The sequence below is a fragment of the Aythya ferina genome (genome assembly GCF_964211825.1).
Source record: "Aythya ferina genome assembly, chromosome: 5".
Lineage (NCBI taxonomy): Eukaryota > Metazoa > Chordata > Aves > Anseriformes > Anatidae > Aythya > Aythya ferina.
Window position 1 is genome coordinate 53,732,558 of NC_140301.1, and position 20,246 is coordinate 53,752,803.

Genomic DNA, 20,246 nt, shown 5'->3' on the forward strand with positions numbered 1-20,246 from the left:
TAAGCCATTCTGTGATTCTATGAAAACTGATCATATGCAAAATACTTGCCCAATTTTTCCTATTTTTCTTCTTCCTGAATGAGGAACACAAAATTCAAAAATATTTGGTAAATTGGGATTAGGGTCATGATTCCAAAATATCTGCAAGTTTTAGGAAAAGAGGAACCAGCCTAAAGCCAGCACAAACAGCCCAAACGTATTCTGACAACATCATCTTTGAATGTAACAAATAACAAGGAGGTAACAGCCTACTTTCAACATCACAGGTTGGAAGTACAACTGCTAGGAATTTTATGAATTAAAAAAGTTTTCTTCACAAAATACCTTTTAAAAAATGGGGAACTGGATTAACTAAGAAATAACCTTTCTACTTACTTTCTTTTTGGTTTGGCTTGAAGCATGCTTTCCTTCCCCTTGTTGCTTTTTTAAGCAATGCTATCAAGCAGTAGAAAATAAAGAAAAAATGAAAATAGTGTTATTTTTTAAAATACTGAAGAAATTTTAATTTCTCTTATACTTTTTTTTTTTTCCCCTTTCGTCTGGGAGTCTTGGATTGACTGATAATGTCCTGCAGTTATCATTGTAGTGTTGAAGCCTTTATAATATCTATTGCTGTAGGTCAAGTAGATATTTGCAGAAGCTTGTTAGGTTTATTATTAAACAGCAACTAAATGAAAAAAAAAAAAAAAAAAAAAAAAAAAAAAAAAAAAAGCTATGGCTTTGAAAGAAGACCTGGCATACAGATAACATTTATGACTGAGTAAATTCCACTAATATTTCTCATATTTCTCTAAGTCATTGTTTTTCTTTTCTTTTTCCATGTTTTTGTGACTTTCAACATACCTTCCACTTCACTTTAAGTATTCAAGACTTATTAGTTAGCTTCTTGACTGATGATGAATTTCAATTTCCAAATTGCTTATGTGCAACTGGTATTCTCACCACTGCTTTGCCTACCACAGAAACTCAGCTATGGCTAGGGTCATAGTTTACAGTAGGCAATATAAGAACAGGAATGCACAGAATTTCAGCCATTGGCCTTGTGTCACAAACAGCTTCATTCATTGAGCTACACCAAATAAAGATAAACAAGCTCTTGTAATCAGCAACAGCAATTAGGCTAGTTACAATACCATGCAATAATATTTCTTGATCAGGGCTACCTTGTTCAGCACCATCTGAAGACACTGTGCTTCTCACTGAACTATGGCACACCAACCTCCTAAAAAAAAAAAAAGTACATTAAAATGTCTTAAAAGGCAGCTGGATCACTCAGAGCCAGAGTAATACATTCAGTGAGCATTACAAGAGCTCTAGCTTGCACTGTGGGAGGGTATTGGTAGGAGCTTTTAAATATTATCTAAGGAAAAGGATAGTTTATATAATTTGAGCACAACTCTTCATTCATTCTGTTTGGATTTTTAACAGTTGTATTGCTCTTGTTCAATTAGGAGATCGTCAGAAAATTGCAATATTATGGACATTTTCAAACATTTCACATATTTTTGTGTCAGAACTGTGGTGGGTCACATGACATGCAGCTGTGTTAACATATTTAGGGTTTGGATACTTACAAGCTCTTGCTTTCTGGAGTATTATTTTTCTACTTGTTTACATTTGAGAATTACTGGATTTTTTATTTTTTTTTTAACCACAAGGTTAGAATTTATGGGAAAAAATTAAGCAATAAATAGGTACAGTGTCTTAACTTCATTTTTCATGTCCTGCCTGCCAGCAGAAGGATTAGGGAGACAAAGCTGGTTTTCTTCTGTGAAACTGCAAGTAGTCCAGTCACAAGCTCACAAACACTCCCCTCCATGTCAGCTATATTTTGACCACACAAGTGTGATTTAGAGATTATGGAAGTTACAGAAACACATCGCAAAAAGCTCTCAGCAGTCTCACTTATGTATCAGCAGGAAGAGCTTCCAAGGGACCTCTCCATCCCTGCAGTGCTGAAAAACTTCCAGGGAAATCTTCCTGGATACTGATGATCTTGTTTAATGCTGGGAAAACTGTATTATTCTCAGCCAGTTATTTCAATATGAGAAAGTACCTGTTCCCAGAAAAATCAGTCATAAACACGAAGCTTTACCTTCAAAACACAAAACTTTATCTGCATAAATCCTGGTAACAAATACAAGTCTGTACAAGCAGATCACAGACACACTTCATCGCTTAATCACAGAGACAGATGAATAGACCTCACAATTCTTTCTAAAGGTGCATGACAGCAATCATAAATAACGTAAAAGTTGTGGTATGTCATTCGAGCCTCCTTCATCCCTTTTTAAGTCTCCAGCTTTTTAAAAATGCCAGCAGTCTCAGTAGTGGAATATCAAACATGATTGATACTGTATGGAAGCTGGTAACATGACTTTTAATGATAAATTTGCAATTAGATATATAAAGACAATGGTTATACTGTCTGAGGAAATTATAACACCTCTTAATGGGGAAATTTTCAATGGAATTTTTTCATAAAGATTATTGAAAGTGATCTAATAAAAACAAAATGAGTCATTCAGCTGGCTGCAGGTAGGTCAATTGACAGTTCCTCAAAATCAGTGCTGCAAAGTTTGTAGAACTCAAAGTACTAGCTCCTTACGTTCAAAACAGTGACAGAAAATTCTATGGTTAGAGGACTAAGATGGGTAAGTAGGTCACTTCCAGTCTCATAGCAAAGTCTTCAGCACAGACTCAAGGAATATAGTCTGCCAGTCCTGTTGCTACAGATTTACAGGTATAGCTTATACCTTCCCATCCAGACTTAAGACACACTTCAGCATACAAAAATCACAGTCAAATGCCATCCTCAATCCAATTGCAGAGAATAATAATAAAAAAAAAAATATTGCTGAAAATATTCAGGTCACTACCTAAAGCCTTATCTGAGCTTAAGGAGAGGTACACATAATTGTTCTTAAAACCACTTTCACTGACAATAAGAAGCATATTTCTATTATAGAATAAACTACTTGCATCAGTTAATCTATTCCTGAACACTTAGAAGCACATAGAGGAGGTCAACTCAATACTAGAGCATAATTCTGACCACCTATTTACTTGCATATATTTCAGCTACCTCATTTCTGCTTAAATACCATAACAAGGTAACTATTGTATACTCACTAACTTGCTTTAGGAAAGGAAAAAAAAATTACAAATAGTACAAAAATTTCACAAATTGTCAAAGAATACCAAGCGTACAGGAGAGGCTCTGAGTAACTTTGTGATGTGTTTCTCTTGTCTTTGATGTATTGATCTGGCATAAAGTTTCCATTGTCAGAGAGTGCCACAGTTCTCCAAAGGCTGATAAAAACTCAAACATTCTGTTCTGTATGGAGGAAATTCCTACGGTTCCAAGTTAGTCTTCATTCTAAACAAGACATCTCAAATTTTCCTGGAAGAAGGAAATTTCAACACACTCAAATAAAAAAAATAAAAATAATAATAATTAAAAAAAAAAAAAAAAATCATTGTTTAGTTGGTGTTTAGTTGGTTGTATTTTTTCCCAAAATGAAATTGGGTAACAAGATGCTCCAGTGGAATCCTGAGATTGCCCCAAGACCTAGAAGTGCTTGAGGAGTACCCCTTGGGACTTTGCCATATCCAGTGAAAGCAGATTTTCAACATCCTCTGAAGTAGAACTCTTTCTGCTACAAACCCATCTGGTTTCACACACAGGAAGTTTTATGCACTACAGAATCTCAATATTGGTTGGGTTTTGCTCATACATATAAAGTAGAACATGCATTTGGGCTCTACTTTTTGCCATATACCATCTTGTTTATAATTTTGTTTCTCATCTCCGATACAGTACTCTCTGCCTGCACAAAACCTTGTAAAGAACTGGTTGTTAACCAGATATAACCAACAGAAAAGTTTGTGGTTTTTTATTTGTTTGTTTGTTCGTGGTTTTTTTTTTTTTTTTTTCTCAGTCAATGTAAAGATCAGTCTAGTCTTCCCTTCAGCTTCAGTAATAACTAATAACTTGGTTAAAAATTAAATAAATAAATAAATAAATAAATAACCACATAATCGTAATTTCACATGAATGTAGGCTGAACTAGTTCACTGAAAAATACAAAATCTCCATCAGGTTCAAAATTTTGCCATCAGATATCATCTTGGCACAGAGATGTGTGCATAAGCTCCTGTACTTTTTTCCTATGTAGTCTGTCTCCTCCTACTCCTGGTGAAACTTCTATTTATATTTAAATGTGTTGTGGTGTTCTTTTTGTTTATGTTGTTTTTGAAGAGAAGCCTATAAAATCAGAGCTATAATACCTGAAGACCATATAATAGTGGCTTGTAGCTGCACCTCTCATCCCAATCCAAGGGGATGACCAACAAGACATAAGGGATAAACCCCTTCAACACATATTTTCTGATTGTGTATCCTAAAAGGGTAGTCTTCATTACTACTACAACAACCATGCATCACTGATCAGGTTCTGATGGTCCTGTACTGGCAGAATTCCTATTACACACCCACCTGTGTGGTTACAATGAATCTGTTTCTGCTTTGCACTTCTGCTTCTGCTTATTGCCTGATAAAGGTCCAGATGCCTGTTCTGAATCTGGCCAGACAGGAAAACAACACCTTCCCCTAATACCAGGGGGGAATAACTGTAATGACAGTGAAAGAGCCAGGAGCTGCCACAGGAACTGGAGTCATAAGTAGGAGCAAGGAACCCAGACAAACACAGAGGAAACAAGGCACAGAGAAGCATGAACAGGAAGAGCATGATGAAATTAGAGGAAGGCCAAATGAATTGTAGCATTATCCAGAATGACTAGTTTCTTTTCAGAAAGAATAAATAAATACTTGTCACAGTAAAGATTGATGGAAGATGCCTGAAATATTTGCTTTCCTGATAGTCCTACCTAGCATTCACCATAGAATAGGAAGAGTGAAAAAACATGACTTCAAACAGACAACATGACCACAGATGGGAAGCAAAGAAGGAAGCAGCTGTAAACAGAAGGGATGTGTCCAAAAGGAAGCTTTTTTATCCAGAAATGGGTCTTTCTCAGAAAGTGTTTGAAAACCTTGCAGCACACAAATGATTTAACCCATCCCAGGAATGTCTAATGGTCTACACAAACCAGTGGACTTCCTGGGGCTATGGCAGGTCATACAATCTCAGTCCTATTCACTTTGAATGAGGCAAATTACAGAAAGCAGCCTGTCTGATGCAGGTGCCAGAAATATACCCTCTGAATGCCAAGTGCCAAAACAAATGTCTGGGTGAGTGTCCAAACTCATTCTTTTCTGTCCTATATTAAATCAATATGCAACATTCTTTTCTATACTACCCACTAGCCAACTTGAAGTCAACTCAGTGTCAATATAGGTGAAAAGCTTTGGAAAAACCACCTATCTACAGATTGCAAGATGAGCCATGGCTTACAAAGTCTGTGTACATTTTGGTTTGCTTTCAGGAATACAGCCTATTGGAGTCAGTCACCAGAAACAAATTAGTCTGGGTTTTGCAAGCCATTATCTTTACTGAAGATTAAAGTGTTTACAATGTATTCAAGTCTGCCAGTCAATATTCTCTGTGATATACCTTCAGGGAATTGCATAATTATCACCTAGATTCACCATCTCCTGGAAAGCAAGGATTCCTGTTTCACCTGCAAGGCCTACACCTATTAATGTATCATCTACAATGGGAGAATAAAGTCAAGCCAGAAACAATAAAGCACTATCTTATATCAACAGACAGTCTACACTGGTTCGGAGACCAAGTACTGAGCATTTCCATTGCATTAAATGAATCAAACACTCACAAGTCACAACATATGCACAGGAAATCAGCCAACACACTAGTAAACACACAATTGGCAATGCATACTGCCTCAACCTATCAGCTATACTACAGCTTCCTGCATTCGTACCTATAGTCTATTCCTCTAGGAGGCACTATCGAACTACAGTCTAGGGCACCTAAGGCATTTGGAAAAGCAGCCACAGCCATAAATCCTCTTTTCACATGTTGTTGTTCGTCTGCTCTCTATGAGGAGATGATTTATTTCTGTGGTAGAGAGCTAACTCAAAGGAAAGCCTCAAAACATCCGAACAAGGATAAGTGTGACATATGTGTTATGTCAGCCACTACCCATTAGAAGGCCTATTTCCTAGAACTGACATAGATGCAAGTATTTTCTGTAAAACAGTCAAAGTGCTGAAACCTTCTCTGATATTATGAAGGTCATTGTGAACTAGGAAATGCAACTTCCACAGATCTTTTTGTTTAGTCTAATTTTTCAGAACATTCTTCCTGAAACATGTCAAGTCATGTCAGGACACATCACGTCATATACACAATACACATCTCATGTCATATACATCCTCTATCTCACTACACTGGGCCAAGATTTTCTGTACTGTCTTGATTCTTCGTGACATCCAGCCAATATAGCCATTAAAAAAGGATTCCCACGGACAATAATTCTCTTTCCACAATGAATCAGCAGTGCTTATTCTCTGCAAACCAGAATCCTCTGGTATAATTGGAAGGATTCTGCAGAAGAGCAGTATGAGACCTCTTCTCTTCAAATAGTATGGGTAGCAAAGCTCCATCTTTGTTCAGTTGAACTGATTTGGTGCAGAACTGGAGCAATATAGTGGTGAGTCAAGCTCACTATGCTTGCCCATGGAGCATTTCATTGTGTTCTTTTTGTTTGTGGTTCATGCACATAATCTAAAAGGTCATTCTACACAGAAAGCAGTTGTTTTGCTTTTTCTAGTGGAAAAACAATTCCCCATCTCTCAGTCCATAATAATAAAAAAAAAGAACAACAAAACCCCACCCACATGTAAGAACCGGAAGAACATCCCATTGCACAACATCTCCCCATCTCATGGAGGCCAACACTTCCCAACTTTCCCTCATTATCTGTTCAAGAAGCTGGGCTGTAAAACATACCCTGAAGGTGAATAACTCCAAGAGTTCTTGGTCGTCTGCTTGATCCAAGCAATTACTGTGACTCATTGTTCTTATCTTATTTCTTGAATAACTTTAGTTTAAGGTCAATATGACAAGGAGGTTGTCATGCTTGGACATTAAATGATACACAGAAAACAGATGTTAACAGGTGCCCGCATACTACTCCTAATTGCCACTGGACTTACTGCACGTTATGGTGCAGATAAAGTTGTACTCTGGCCAGATTAATTTGCCTTTAACAATTCCTTTTCAAAGTTGTTCTGTTGGATTTTTATTTTTTATTGAAACTGGAGATAGTCAATATTACATTGAGGCTTTTTTTGTAAAAAGGTCAAATATGCATAAAACATCTACTTCAATTGAAAAATTAAAATCACTTAATTGAGACCAAAAAAAAAAAATCTCAATACCTTTAAAAATATATATATTTGACAGTTTTATTGTGTGGTTTTTCTTCTGTTCTGCTTATGTTTTTAACACAAAGTTAGTCCAAGGTCTTTCAAAAGAGAAAGAACGGTATTCTTTGTTCGGTGCTGGGGCCGGTCCTCTTTAATATCTTCATTGATGATCTGGACGAGGGCATCGAGTGCACCCTCAGTAAGTTCGCAGATGACACCAAGTTAGGTGTGTGTGTCGATCTGCTTGAGGGTAGGAAAGCTCTGCAGGAGGATCTGGATAGGCTGCACCGATGGGCTGAGGTCAACTGCATGAAGTTCAACAAGGCCAAGTGCCGGGTCCTGCACCTGGGGTGCAATAACCCCAAGCAGAGCTACAGGCTGGGAGAGGAATGGTTGGAGAGCTGCCAGGCAGAGAAGGACCTGGGAGCGATGGTGGATAGTCAGCTGAATATGAGCCAGCAGTGTGCTCAGGTGGCCAAGAAGGCCAGCGGCATCCTGGCTTGTATCAGGAACAGTGTGGCCAGCAGGGCTAGGGAGGTGATCGTCCCCCTGTACTCAGCTCTGGTGAGGCCGCACCTCAAGTACTGTGTTCAGTTTTGGGCCTCTCGCTACAAGAAGGACATTGAGGTGCTTGAGCGGGTGCAGAGAAGGGCGACGAAGCTGGTGAGGGGCCTGGAGAACAAGTCCTATGAGGAGCAGCTGAGGGAGCTGGGCTTGTTCAGCCTGGAGAAGAGGAGGCTCAGGGGCGACCTTATTGCTCTTTACAGATACCTGAAAGGAGGCTGTAGTGAGGTGGGGGTTGGCCTGTTCTCCCACGTGCCTGGTGACAGGACGAGGGGGAATGGGCTAAAGTTGTGCCAGGGGAGTTTTAGGTTGGATGTTAGGGAGAACTTCTTTACTGAAAGGGTTGTTAGACATTGGAATGGGCTGCCCAAGGAAGTGGTGGAATCACCGTCCCTGGAGGTCTTCAAAAGATGTTTAGATGTAGAGCTTAGTGATATGGTTTAGTGGGGACTGTTAGCGTTAGGTCAGAGGTTGGACTCGATGATCTTGAGGTCTCTTCCAACCTAGAAATTCTGTGATTCTGTGATTATCTGAAGATGAGAAGATGAAAAAAAAAAGAAAAAAAAAAAAAAAAGTCTAATTTTTTATCAGCTCAGGAGTAAAATTTGTATGTTTTCACTTCTTCCCCCCAGGCCTCATTTTTGACACTAATAGAGCTGACATACAGCACTAGCAGTCAAGCTTTAATCTCTTTGGTATGACAACTTGAGTCTTCATCAAAACACTGTCAAAGCCAGCACTATGCCTCCTGTGAGGGAGCTCACAGGAGACAGAGTCCAAGGCGAAGCCCAAACTCAGCATGGAGATGGCTCTGTACTAGAGGGTTGAATTGCTGCTTGTTCACACAGAATTCTGCAGTCCATTCATTGCATGTCTGTCTCACTTTCCTCCATCAGACGATTGCTTTGCAGTGACACAAATAAAGCTCCTGAACTCTTCACTGCAAATCAAAAATGGAGACAGCTTAAGGCATATAATTTGGGTTATGATTTGCAATATTCATGAAGAGATCAGCCAATTTTGGCAAAGAAAAAAATGCCCTGAGCTACGATAATGAATACATGGTTTGTTAAGGCAACAAGACTGATGGTCTCATCCATAATGGTCTGACAGTGGCTGCCTTTATATGGTACCTTGTTTTGATTTTCATATCAATAATTACATTATGCACCTCAAAACATCTGGCTGGCTGGCCGACTTGATGTATGTTAAAACGATCCAGTCTGTGGATATGCATTGGAATAGGAGCTATTACAGGATCACATAACAGATGTGGGAAGCAGTAATGATTCTTCAAAATTCTGTGCTACACTAGGGCCAGAGAGCATTCGCTGTGGTCCCTTCTGCCCTTAGAAGATATGACTTGAATATGTGAACTGTCTTCCAACTCCTCTGCAAAAACTCCTCTTTATGTTTGTTTTTTTTTTTTCCAAAAGCTTTCCCAAAGCAGAGAGTCAACACTTGAGTAGCACTCAGATCACTCTCTTGCAGAACATGACAGGACGCTGCCACCTTGTCACCCAGTGCAAACTAGAGAAAGAATTTCTGCTGAAAATTATCCTGCTAATTCCTGGCTAGTATGGCCATGCTGTGTTTTAACTTTCAGATAAATTGCTCGTCTGTTGGCCCTAAAGTTGTGTATCACTGCCCATTCACAGGAATGTTGTGCTTACTGCTTCATGTGGGGCCTCAAACACGTCAAACAGTCCTTATCTAAGCCAGACTAAAAACACTACAATTGATTTGGGTGTGTTTTTTTCACCTATTTGTGTTAATTCAAACAGGTTGGGTGACTAATGGATATTTTTCCATCTCAATCTAAAATTATGATAAAACTTTTCTTCATACTCAGAGCCCATTTGGCTGGCATGTATCTCACTCTCTTCTAGAGCAAGAACAGAAGACAGGGAAGAAAGTACAAATCTCAGGATCACAAATGAATGCATACTCTGGCACCAGAGTAACCAAGTACTTGGGTCACAATGAAAAGTAACACGAGTTCTAAAGGGAAGCATTGTATTTTCTGTAGAGCCTTCTGTGGTGTAAATGCCTGAAGTAACTAGGAAAATAAAACTAACATTCACATTTTTAAGGAAAAGGTACAGCATTGAAGAGGCTTTCAGGGTAGGGCATAACTGCTTTATCAGAGCGTTCCCTAGGCTCCCAGCCTTAGATGCTATCGCGCTGGGGAAACTTGGTGTGCTAGCTCTAAGGAACAGCACGGAGCATAGAGTGGAGTGGAGACACCACGGCTAGGCTCTGTAATCAGATGGGACCTCGATTGTTCTTGTGCACAAAGCTGCACTTTTTGCCACCCTAAGCCAAAGACCTGTCATGTTTTGACAAATGCTGTACCCTAGTGTACTTTTTGCTCATTATAATATCATTATAATACCAAAACACACCTCCATCCCAAAAGCTACCCGCCTCCAAGGTGCGACCACCCCTCACTGAGCATGCGCTCTGAATTCCTCGGAGCCTATTACTTTAAACGGAGACGGGAAAACTTTACACCAATCATAACTAAGATATGCTTGACTAGAGCCACTCAAGCTCCACCTAAAAGATAGAAAATAATATAAATTGGCCCAAGAGAAAGGGGATGTTAGGGAAGATACCACCGTCAGGGGAGATACCATCCCGAGGACAACATCCTTAGGACCTCCTGACTCTTGGGATCAGTCGACGGGCTGAGCCTCTCTTCCCCCCCCATTGGGACGCCTTTGGGTGAGATCTGAATACTTGCTTATAAACCTCTATAGAGTCTTTGATCCTTTTAACGCGTTTATTTCTAGGCTGCGCACCTGTAACATCTGTAAACACCTGTAACACCTGTAACATCTATAACATCTGTAACACCTGTAACATCTATAACATCTATAACATCTGTAACATCTATAACATCTATAACATCTATAACACCTGTAACATCTATAACACCTATAACACCTGTGTATTTTATGCATACTAACTTGCTTTTGCAGACAGTCACTATCGCCGGCAATCCAAAAGAACCTGATTATCTGTTGCTGTAATAAACCATACTTGATTGCATTGTGATAACTCTCATTGAGTGCAACGAGGGTGAGGGTGGTTATCCGTGATAGTTCAGTGTTCTGAATCTAACCAGACCCCCAGGCGGTTAATGCATTTTTGGTGAATGTCCGAACGGACCCCCAGACGGTTAATGTGTTTTTGGTGAATGTCCGACTGGTTCAGTAACCTGAATCTGACCGGGCCCGTAACGGTTAATCAGCTACACCCCTTAACGCGACACCTTCTCTAGATAATTCATTCAGTTGTAGGGCCAACACTCAGGTATCTTAATACAAACTCATACTCATTGCAAGTTCCAAAGTTAACTCTTTGTCTGAGGTCTGATTTCTTGTTATTTCCCTAAAGGACAGAATAGAATAGAATAGAATAGAATAGAATAGAATAGAATAGAATAGAATAGAATAGAATAGAATAGAATAGAATAGAATAGAATAGAATAGAACAGAACAGAACAGGAATTGTTCAGTTGGAAATGATTTTCAAAGATCATATAGTCCTACCACATGACCATTTGAGGGCTAACCAAAAGTCAAAGCATATTAATGAGGGCATTATCCAGATGCCTCTTGAACACTGACAGCTATGGGGCATTAACCACCTCTCTAGAAAGCCTGTTCCAGTGTTTGACCATCCTCACAGTAAATGCATTTTTCCTGATGTCCAGTCTGAATCTCCATGGTGCACCTTTGTGCCATTCCCATGTGTCCTGTCTTTGGTTACCAGGGAAAAAAGATCAGCATATCTCTCTCCACTTCCCCTCCTCAGGAAGTTGTAGAGAGAAGTTTATAGCTCATGGATTTAAAAAATGGTTTATAGCCATCTCAGTCAAGATTCTTTCCACAATTTTTTTTTTTAAACAGACACGTGGCTTTTTCCAAATTCACAAGCTTCTGCAACAGTCTCTCTGATCCAACGCTCTACTACTCTTGCAGTGCATTCTCCACTGTCCATCCCCCACCTCTCCCTATTCCCTAGGGCCAAATTGTACAAATGAATGTGTTGGGTTTTACAACATGGACAGTGTTGAGAAATGTTAACAATAAAACCCAAAATCACATTGTTTGTCTTGCTTCAAATTCCCTTACAAACTTAAAACAGACTATTTTTTTCAAAACCTTCATTAAGATACAAATATCTCCCAAATAAATTCTAATTAATTAAGCAAAAATCTAATTAAGCAAAACCAAAGCAGCATATGATTTTGCATATAGAACTATGGATGTCATGACTTTACAGTGATAATTTCACTTTTTGTTTTATCTTTAATCCTGGAAGGATCTGGTTGAGCAGGTAAAACAATAAAAGTTGTAATTTCAGCTAAATATACAGAAATAGTTGTCACAGATGAAGTCCTGGGACCCTGATCCACTTGGTCTTAATGTTCAAAGGAAAAGGAAGGTCCTGAACTCAGAAAGATTAAAAGCAAAGAAAATCCTAATCCAGCACCCTCCTGTGAAACCACAGGAGACCAAAGGACATATCATCTTGTCAATATTTACAGGGCTATGTGTGCCCACCTGACTTTGTTGTGCAAATCACTGATATAAATTCACAACCCCTACCAGACAACTACATGATAAGAAGTGTTTGCACACGTACCTATACATATATATATATATATATATATATATATATATGCTCAATACATAAATAAATAAATAATCAGGCTAGCAGATCTACCAGGGATTTGGGTATACAGTTCGACAGAAAACAAGTGGCATACACAAGTTATAACTGAACCTTGGCTTCTTCAGAGGCACAATGCTGCTGAATCGAGCATTTGTGCTGCCTACTGTAGCTCACTTATTACTATGTTTTTAAATGTGGTTTTCTTTAAAAGGTTATTTAACTTCCTGGAAGGCCTTTCCATTCCAGCCCTTCAGTGAGGAGCTCCACTGAAATCCGCTTGACCTATACTTGCAAAATGTAGAGCAAAACCATACTTCAGTATTTAAATTAACAGGCACCTGCAAAGAGAACCTGATCCTGCTTGCCTCTTGTATGCAAACAGTTTACTTAGCAACAAAGAAACCACTAATACAGCAGAGGCAAGAAGTTCTCACCTGTGAGTGATTAATAGGAAATCACAGAGAGGGAAAAATAAATAAATAAATAAATAAATAAGATTAAAAAATCCATTCCTAGTGCCCAAGATATGGTAATATTGTATGAAAATGTCATTGGGACCATTAAAAGTAGCACTGAAAGACGCTTGATATGATCTAATTCAAATTCTGATTACCAGATTCCGTTGGCAGTCTGCTATACAAATTAGGAAAGAAGGCCATAGAAATTCTCTCTGATATTAAATATAACCGAAATTCATTAAGTGTTGTGCCCAGTTTCCTTTCATACAGTCCATATTAGCAGTGGAAAATACACTTCATGTTACCTCTATTACTCAACAATTAGTGTCAATTCCTACCTGTCTGCTTCATAGAAGCTGCCTCCTCCCTCCATTTCTCAGACTACACAAGTAAATAGGGTAAACAGTAGCTGGCTACAGGCAAGGTATCTTCCAGGTTGCAGAAGAACTGCCACAGGACTGTAGTGATGGACTTAATACTGAAGGAAATTTTAACAGCTAAGTTGCCCATATCTTTCTGTGATGATCAGTATTACTTGAATATTGCGTTCTGGAGTGACTGGTCACTGTTAGTTAGGGTAGCTCAACTAACAGCACTGCTGTTATGGTGAAAAGATGTATCATTCTTTTAGGACAAAGGTCATGACAGTTTGGTTTTTGTTGTTGTTGTTTTCTGGCATTTTCCACATAAACAAATTTGACCCATGATATAAACACAATAAGTCAATAATAAGTAATAACAATTCTTTATTAGTTCTTCACTGTGATGTTTTCTGGGATACTCCACTTAGCTACATTAGGGTAATTTCGTTGTTTTTCCAGTCCCAAAGCAGAACAATAATGACAGTAGCATCCAAAGAAGTTTCTTGTAATTGCCTAAATTGTATAACACCTTACCAGGATGACAGAAAAATGGCCAAAGAATTTCACATTATAAAACTGGGCATATCATCTGATATAGCAACTTTGAGCACATTTTCAGACTATGCAGAGTTTAAAAGCTTTCCCAATTCTAGTTTAGCCAAAAGTCTTTCATGGGCCATCTGGTTCTAATGATACAAAACTAGAATATTTGGTGTCCTTTTCACTATGCTACATTAAATTACAGCTTAAAACATCAGTAAAGCAAAATCCATTCTTTTTATATTATGTTTTTTAAATTAAACGTTAAGTATTTTGGCTTAGAAAATGTGTTTATTTTTGTAAAACTGTACAGCATATACTATATATTACAGTCAGCAGAATCCTTAGTTCAGTTACTCTTGCATGTTCCTTGGTCCACAGCCCACTGAGGCAAAGGGAAGTGTTTCCATTGACATCAATGGGCTCTAAATGAGGCTCCTACTGTGAGTAACACCAGATTCTTACTCATCCTAAAACATGTATGAGGTTTCAGTACTTCTCCCAAGAGAAGAGGTTCAAATTATGCTTACAGTAGCTCTTCCTAAATTAAGTATTCCGTGTACACTTGGTAACCCAACTGAAATTCAGTTTCAGTATTAAGGATGTGATATGAGGTTTTATACCTGGAAGACACTGTGAATTATATAGTCTATATCAGTATGCACTGTGGTTAACTATAAACAGACTTTCTGGGAGCAACTTTCACAAGTGCCTCTAAGACTTCAACTTCCGGCAGCTGCTGAAAAACAATGGAGTTTTGAAAATCCCACACCAAATGTAACTCATCACTTCTGTTACAACTCAGTCACAACAGGTTAAAGTTCTCTACATTTCACCACCATTCTTAGAAGCTTGTTCTGGAATTGGAAACACAGACCAGTATTTTGGAAGATGTGTAGAAAGAAAGTCCATTCATAATAATAGAAGTGCCAAGCATCTGTAGGTCAAAGAAGGTCAAACCAATCTGGAAATCAGAGTAACCAAGGTCAACAAATCAATGCCTCAGGAAGCTAACATCTGCCACACACCAGCTACAATCAACCAACACTAAAATTGATTTCTTACTTATGAAGCCAGTTTATAGTTTAGTGTAGCAAATGGCCATCATTTTTTTTCTGTACATTTTGTTTTTCTATGAATTTTCTATCACTATAATCCTCATTGTGAAGTTACATTGTGAAGTTGAGATGCAGGTAGTGTCCAAAGGGACATCATGTCCTGCTCTCTTCTATACTGTTCCTGAATCCAAATACACTAGTAGGATAGATTTCATTTAATTGCTTTCTCTCAGATTTTTCTTCTTACCCCATGGTAGTTTCCATGTTAACATTACAAAATAGTTAGAACATATAATTCCAACCCTGACTCCCTTACAAAGCACTCTAAACAGGAGTTCTGGAGTAAGAAAGGGCTAAGAGAGGACTGCATGAATTGGCCCATACAGAGTTACATGCTAACTGTTGTTATTGTTCTCAGAGAGTGCATTTAAGGTTTTGGGAACAAACAATAAAATGAACAGCTGAACAATTTTAATCATGGCCCAGTTCCTAGTTACAATTATTTTTAAGCTGTCTCACCATTAGAGTCTGATTTTTTCCCCAATGAATAAAATAAAAAAAAAAAAGAAAAAGAAACAAACAAACAAAAAGGATATATTATGTAAAACTTAAAGAAATACTGTTATAAAATGACAGCAAAACTAAAACAGAAAAAAAAAAAAAAAAAAAAGGTTCTCACATATGACATTCTATGCTCCTAGCCCAGTATTTGTGTATGAGTTACACATAATTTTTAAAATGTTCCATTCTCTATATACTTCATGTACAAGCCAATTCTCTAGGAAAATATGCTTTACTAGATAAGTTAAAAGTGTGGCCTCTGAACTCTGTGACTAGACAGAGAATATCAGTTTTTGACCACAGACATGTCTGAGCAAAATTACAATGCACACTCATATGAAAGACATATTTCATGCATTCCTTGTTTCAGAATGTTACAGCAGGGACACATCAAATCAGAGTAAGATGACAGCTTACACAAGCAAATAAGAATGGCAGAATAAGATGGCAGAAAGATGCCAAGACATTTGGAGAGACTACTGACCAAGAATATCCTTTTAAGATCCCTTCTTCATTCATTCGGGGCCTGATTCAATTACTTCCACTGGAGTCAACAGAAAGACTTGTGGTCTTCAGTGTCTGTTATTGTGGCTTGTTACTTGTGTTACAGTAGCACACTGAAGACTCAATTAAGTTCAAGCACCATAATGCCAGGTGCCACAAAAACACCCAGGGTTTAATAATCCCTTCTTACCAAAGCTTGCATGAAGCAGGACCTTGAAGCATGCAGGGCAAAAAGATATTGCAAACAAAACACAGAAAAGAATCCAAAGGGAGCCCAAGGGGTTTAAGCTGGGTTACAAAACAGCCAGTGGTAGAGCAAGTAAGACTTTGGCTGTTTGACTGTACCCAGTGACCCACCGATTAAACCAAGCTGCCTAATGATGGACTTTGGGCCAAACCTGCACTGCACTACATGAATTGAGCGAATTAAGTAAAAAACCTACCTGCTAAATACAATGAACAACTGTTGCACTGTTTCTACCTCATGCAGACTACATGCACTGCAGTAATATTAATGTGTGTGCAGAAGGCTGGAATCACTAGTGCTCTTCTTGTAACTCTTGTTTTTAATAACAGTTCTGCAGGAAAACGTCATAAACAAAAACACAGAATCACTCCAGAGGTTACCCATTTCCATTCCTCCCACACCATGGCAGGCTCAGTTGTAACCATGTCATTCCTAACAGATGTTTGTCTAATCTGTTGATGGATGCTACCAGCTATCATTAGGCAATCTCTTCCAGCACTTCAACCCCCCCCCCCCCCCCCCCTTGCCTATTAGAACTGTTTTCCTTCCTTCTAATCAGAACCTTTCTTCCAGCAGCTTATACTATTATTTATTCTCCTAAGTTGTTCTCTCTTCAGACTTTTCTTTAGACTCTCCCACACATTCAAATATCTCCTTTTAAATCACCTTGTTGGCTAGCATTCATTTTGCGATCCACTGTAACCTTAATACTTTTTCTGCAGTATTGGGTTCTCCATCCCTCATCTACACAGCTTATTATTCTTGTCTAAATGCAACAACTTGCACTTGCCTGTCAAAAAGCCCTTGAACTTTATGGGTAAATATAATTTTGAATTATATTGATTTTCTTCTATGTATATTGAATTTGGTGTCAACTGCAAATTTTAAAAGCCTGTTCTATACCACCATAAAAGGACACTACTGAAAATCTTGAATACTAGATTCTCAACAGATACTTTTTCAATATATCAAAGAACAACTGAAAAGTACCACTTAGATACAATCAGTAAACCATTTTGCACCCACTCTGGTAGTTTCATTGAGAACATTTGCTTTGATTTCTTATTAGAATGTCATATAAAACAATATCAAAGATCTAAAATCAGGATAGACTTACTAATTCTTCTGTAACCAGAGTCTGCTGTTCTGTTATATGTTGGCTTGACACAACTTGACCATTAATATATTTTTCCTGACTGTTATTCATAAGTTGGGGGTTATTCAACTCATTATTTTCTACGTGTTCAAAATGAGATTGTTTATCATTTGTTCCAGAATTGTTGGGAGGAGGGGAATGTATTTAAATTGATCAGTCTCTTCTTTCTAGCTACTCTTTTCCTCATTTCCAATAGTAGACACTACCTTTTCCCCATAACCTACCTGAGTTCTCAATTACTAATTATTCTGAGACTGTTTCTCTTTTAAAAATCTCTAAATATGGTACATAAGTTCCAGACAGTCTGAAACAATTACATTAAATACCACACAGTCAAAATCTGTACCTTAATGAAACTGCATAGGAAAGTACAGAAGTTTATTTTGCAACTTCCCAGGCTCTTGCAGTGTTTTATTTTGCAATGTTAATTTTCCTTTCAATAAAAGTTCTTCCTTTCTTTTTAATGACTGGGGGACTGAATGGTTGGTTTTGGCAATAACGTGTTTTTACCTAGGATCATGAGTCTCTTCACATGCATATTTGGTCATAGGGCTACAAGGAATAAATTTCCCATTTGGATTCTCTGATGACTAAAAAGGGATGAGTTCACATCATCTCTTTCCAAATACTATAGCACTGTGCATAAATAGCTGCTGAGTTCTAGAAACAGTGTAGTGGTATCATGAAACTGCACCAAAACTAATTAAATCTATTGTTCTTCAGAGCTAGTTTTCCCAGGCACAAAACGATGTTATAAGCATCATTGCTTTCAAATAGGGAATAAGTTCTTCAAAGATAGCTCTCTTCTCTTCTCTTCTCTTCTCTTCTCTTCTCTTCTCTTCTCTTCTCTTCTCTTCTCTTCTCTTCGCTTCGCTTCGCTTCGCTTCGCTTCGCTTCGCTTCGCTTCTCTTTCCAAGAAAAGTGATTTATCATTAATTTCAGCCAGAGCCAGATCAGATTCAAAAATGGCAATTCCTTCAATCTACTGCCCTTCCCCATAAAGATAAGATAATGTAAAGCCTAAGTTCATCTAGGTACATTCTTGAAGACATAAAAATGTTGTTTACATACTTTTTACACTGCCTTATCAGATTAATACTAAATTCCATAACTGTGCAATTGTAAGGGTCGAAGATTCCTATCTACCTTGTTAACAAAACACATAAACTTGAGAAAGGAATGGTAGAAATGAACTCAGTTAGTTCCTTTATTACACTAAGTTCAATGTGAGGAGAATAAACAAAACACATAAACTTGAGAAAGGAATGGTAGAAATGAACTCAGTTAGTTCCTTTATTACACTAAGTTCAATGTGAGGAGAATAATTTCCCATATCACTTCTTAATTTTTTGTGGCTTTACAATTCCAAGAATTTTAAGAAACAAAAATAAATTTTGTTGGGAAAACATAAATTACTGTCATAGTCACAGAAAAAATACTGAACAGGAATATTTAGATGGAACTGCCTCATTTGCTTTATTCTTTTTTGACTGTTGATAAACACATGTCTAATGATTCTAAATTCTATGAATCTTCAGCCCACTAACCATAGCCTTTCAATGCAAGGCCCAAACTACCTAATAACATCCCCTTACTGCAGTTGTTTTCAAAATAAGGGATGGTGGACTAAACTCTGGGCAGGACGACAAACCTATAAACAATTCAGACAGTTCTTTATACAAAGATTGGTTGGAATATCAAATAAGCTGCCAAAAGTTATGCAGCCAGCAGTTAAAGTGACTTGCGTACATTAATTCAAGAAAAAGTTGGATTACACTTTGGAAAAGAATGAAATAACTATGGTACAGCAGCCACTAACTTTTTACTTTTTTTTCTTCTTTCCTTTTCTTTTTTCTTTCTTTTTTGGAGTTTAGGATTATGGTTAAACTGTTTCACATAGCTAACAAATATACTAAAATTAGCAAACTTTCTCCTTTCACTTGCTGTATTCTGTAAGAAAGTTTCCCATGGTTATATGAGACTGACCACTGGGCTGTCTTTGCAAGGCTGCATTTATATCTTTAGTTGCTGAAGTAAACACATCTTTTTTTGGCATAAGGATGCCTAGCAGCACTTTAAAAAGAAATTAAAGCCTCAAAAAGCAGATGAGGAAGATGAGATAAAATAAGACAACTTAAAAAGTACATAGATGACTAGATAATTCAATAGATATCTGGAGAACAAAAAAAAAATAATAATAATGAAATTCTGTCATGACCCTTTTGTGGTCATCAAGACTTATTACACAGCAGGAAAAACAGATACAGGAGAGAAAGTTCAGGGAAAAGGAAAACATAAAAAGTCAAATGCAAATCCATTCTTCTTTTCTGTCTTGAGAAAGCCAATATAAAATTGTTTTTATTGGGGGAAAAGTAACTGTTAGACTTGCCAGAAAATTAAAACACCAAGATAATCACCAAGACAGAACACAGGAAGGAGTAAAAGGGAAAAAAATAATAATAATAAATGAAGCAAATAAAGTTTCAAACATTTCATTGTAAAAGCAAAAGATAAGAAAGTTTAGAGATTGTTGGTATTAGTTAAGTCCCCTTGTTCACCTAAGCTGTCATCCTGGCATCTGGTGCCACAAGCAGAAGCAGTAACAATGATGAACATTGCTGTTGCAACAGAAAAGACAAAAGAAAGTGGGAAGAAGAAGAAAAAAAAGTTTAATCCGGTCCTTTCACTTTCCAGTGTATTCTTGTTTCCTGTGGCACATGATCTAATCATCTTTCCAGTAAATTTTTAAATTT

The 20,246-nt window shown here is 37.7% G+C and overlaps 1 long non-coding RNA gene across 5 annotated transcripts in view; it reads right to left on the bottom strand.

Annotated features, from left to right (window-relative positions):
- The window catches only part of LOC311437606, a 161,950-nt gene that overhangs the window by 101,053 nt on the left and 40,651 nt on the right, over positions 1–20,246 (bottom strand). For 4 of the 5 annotated variants that reach the window (XR_014693578.1, XR_014693580.1, XR_014693581.1 and 1 more), the window contains 2 exons: positions 1,164–1,222; positions 376–435 (listed from right to left, as the gene is read on the bottom strand). This is a non-coding gene — a long non-coding RNA (uncharacterized lncRNA). The remainder of the gene's footprint in view (positions 1–375; positions 436–1,163; positions 1,223–20,246) is intronic. The other variant, XR_014693579.1, reaches the window with a different exon arrangement.